The sequence below is a fragment of the Lynx rufus genome, unplaced genomic scaffold, assembly GCF_022079265.1.
Source record: "Lynx rufus isolate CCGP_SWC_20201006 ecotype Redwood Valley unplaced genomic scaffold, mLynRuf1.p SCAF_6, whole genome shotgun sequence".
In the NCBI taxonomy this organism is placed as follows: domain Eukaryota; kingdom Metazoa; phylum Chordata; class Mammalia; order Carnivora; family Felidae; genus Lynx; species Lynx rufus.
In genome coordinates, this window is record NW_025814878.1 from 40,518,219 (window position 1) to 40,522,113 (window position 3,895).

The window sequence follows — 3,895 nt, forward strand, 5'->3', positions numbered from 1 at the left end:
CTGTCCCAAAAAAAATAAATAAACGTTGAAAAAAAAAAAGATATTTACATAATTCTAGGGGTGTATATGTATACATCAAATATATTAAAGCAAAGGAAATATTTGTTTTTAATACAATGCTGTTAAAAACAGAGAGTGCATTTAAAATATTGTAATATTCACTTCCATAGCTAAAGTCACTCTATCTCTTATTTAAAGTTACTTTATTCAGCCTTTACATCCAGTGTCTCCAGTAACCTTTGTCCTTCACATACAAATAACCAGTTAGCTCTTTCTCCATTTCCAATAAAAGACAGTCTAATGGTCTTTTTTAGATTAATATAAAACTAATTATATGTTTCCAGCAGTGAAGAAATAGGCTAGGTTAGTTTGTGTACAAAAGTAAACAATGTGAGGCTTTATGTGTATTTGAGAACATTATATTGCATTATATACTATATGTATTATAATAAATATAGTAAATAGCAAAAATGACTTGCAAATCAAATTAAATATTAGATGCATATGTTAGATAGCAAATGATACATCGTAGATATCTACCAAATATTTGTTACAAAAATGAGTGGAAAATGGTGGCGACTCTCCATCCTCTCCTCCATTCAACCAAAAATAATTTATCATGACCAGAGGATTCAAAATCAGGTAAGACATGATTTTTCTCCAATCAGTATTCTCAGTCTAGTGGAGGAGGCAGATACATTAGAATACAACGTGATAGATATCAAAACTGTGGTATGCACAAGGTTGTCTAGGAACACAGAGCAAAGAATGACCAGCTCAGGTGAGACAACCTTGGCCCAAGAAAGAGACGCAGAAGGTTTCCTAGAGAATATAATATGTGAACTAGTCTTGAAGGATTTGTATGCAATCACAGGTGGAGACAGAAGGAGTGGAATGTACACAGGCACAGAGTTAAGAAAGAACCTGGCTGGTTGGAGGAATCAGTAACTGGGTGCATTTGGAGGATAAGCAGCATCATGGAATGTGAATGATCATGAGTTGAGATCAGGTCTTGAGGGCCTGTTCAAGCTAACCAATATATCTTATAACAAATAATAACACATCATTGAGGGGTTTTAGGAGGAAAGTATAAAGAATGAGTGGATTGTGGTGAAGAAAGTTAGGAAGACCATGTGGTAAAACAAAACAAAGCCTTGGACAAAGGCTTGGCAGTGAAGATAGAAAAAAAAAAAAAGAAGTGATTCAAGAACATATTAAGGATTGTATGGTGATTGTAACAGATTTTTACAGTACTGGCTCCCCCAATGATTCATGCATCCTCTATTTATGCCATTGGGTAATCCCATCCTATGTAGACTCTGAACGTGGCTATTAGCAGACCTCAATCAGAGGCTTGAAAAGCACTTATGCATTGGGGTTTCACTTCCCTCACTGAGGCTGAAAACTCTGAGACCATCACTATGTGGCCAAGCCCAGGATAGCTTTCTAGAAACATGTCAAACCCATTATTCTAGTTGATAGCTAGAACTAACCAATAATTTTAATACTAAAACCAACTACCAGACACGTGAGTGATGTAAATGAAACCATTCTAAAATAATCAGCCTTTGGCTGACTTGCCAGGTGAGTGCAGCACCATGAGTGAGGCTCATGAGTAAGTTCAGTCTAAATTGCTGACCCACAGAACTGTGCACTTATGAATAATTGTGGTTTCAGGCCACTAATATTGGGGATGGTTTGTTACACAGCAAAAGCTGACTGACACAGTAATGGATTAGTTTATAGTTTATAGCCTTGAATGCCACAAAAAGTTGGTTGAACTTTAGAGACATAAGAGTAGCAGAGCTAGTGGGAAAAGCAGTTTGAAAAATGAGTGTGGAGTGATTTTGTTCATTTTGGGTGGGTTTTTTGTTCACTTTTGTTTTTTTAGGTAAGGAAGAATAGAACTCAAAGGTGAGAACAATTTTGAATAATAAAACTTACTTCAAAGAGTTCGTGTAAATATCAAATGCAATTATGTACCCAAAACGACAAATGAAAAATTATCACCTTATAAATCTGTATATGTGTAGATTCTACATACTTTATTTTCTGTCTGGCTTTAGGAATTTACACAAGTGGTTATATACATACAGTGCACTTTAAAACAGCTCATTAAAGTTTCTGACTATAGGCAGGGTATAATTTTCACAGACATACTTCTCCTCCTATTCCCAAACCCAGAGAATTGTGCACTTGCTTCTTCAAAATGAAGTGTCCACATAGAGACACATGTTATGGGTGTAAACAGAATAAGATATTACAAGTGTGAACCCTAAACTGTCTAAATAAATTAAGCATGTTTAAGGCTAAACAAACTCAACTTTATTTTTGAACTTTTTAGTTACAGTATTGTATTTACCACATATTTTCCTAGTGGCTTTGGGGCTGGGGTGCCTATTACTCCAAATAACAAATTATGTAACAAGATATGCGAGCTTATCAAGCACTTCATTTCAACACATAATGTGTAGCCCACGAGATGAAGGCAATAAAATGTTTCATGTCATATCAGTGTTCACTTGGGAGAAATGGGCAAGACCAGAATGCTTCTCAGCCTTAATATTCCTAGCATAACAAGGCAAATAATTGAAATTAGAAGACTTAACATTGGAAGCATAAATTTTTAGGCATGTTTTATCTACTGTCATGGATAATATAGAAGAAACCAGGTCATTTAAAATTTAGGCAAGTATGCATACATTTGATTTTTAATACTTTGTAATCAATAGCTGGTTTCAAATCTCTTTTTTTTTCTCAGCATACTTCTGTATATCATCCTTTAGTTGTGAAATACACTCTAAATGGTTCTTTTACTTAGAATCCTGTTCCATAAATATTGAAGATTGTAGCTTTTATTTTTTCTCAGCTTTCCATTTTTTGTATTTTATAAAAGGGACATGTAAGTATGCTTATTATAATCATTTTGCTGTATATAATAATTTGACTAATAATTATAAGTAATTTTGACAAATACATTGCTTTTTAAATACAATATTGAAATCAATAATGCTTTTCAGAACTCATGTAATTTCCTCAAGCTATACAAGATTAGTTTTGTTTAAATCATTAATTTTGTAACTTGTCACTGAGTGGAATGGATCACTCTGCCTACTAACTCCAGGCTGTGGTTCTAAGATTATGTGTGCAATGCATTTATTCCTCATCCCTCACCCTGTTTGAAAGCTTTTGAGCTCAATGCATCATCTTTACTGAACAATTTATCAATTGGAGTTTACTAAGTAAATGCTACTCTTTCCATAACTTACTGCTTTGGGGTACCTCTAGGGGATAAATAATCATAGAAGGGCATAATAAGTTAGGTCAAGAGAAAAGATAGTTGGTCATATCTAACACAAGGATTAAGATGATACTTCCTGAAGTTGGACCATCTGCATCAGAGTTATCAAAAGATGTGAACAGATACCCACCTCAGAACCAGGGAATCACTGCATAAAATGGAATTTACCAAATAGTGTCACATGTTATAAATTTGTGACATCAAGACAAAGAAAACTGGCCTGTAGAAGACATGAGGAAGGATAATGTGCCTCAGCCTAAGTCATAGTCTAAAATCTTAGAGAATGCTTTCAGCCAGATTATGCCTCATTCAGAAAGGCAGTGGGGAGGAGAAAGTCAAAGGAAAAAGTAGGGGAGAGTGCAGATGGCAGGTTGAAGAATGAGAAGGTGATAACAACTTCTCAGTAGCCTCTGTGGTGCTTTCCTGGCTTTTCACACCACAGCTCATGTAGAAAATGGCAATGTCTCTATAGCATACTGGGCTGAATAGATGAGCCTGCACATAGAAAGAGGTACACTGACCAGAGATTCTGAACTACAAGAGACAGGGGACCAGTGCCATCTCCATATGGACACCCTGTTGGGAAAATGTTCC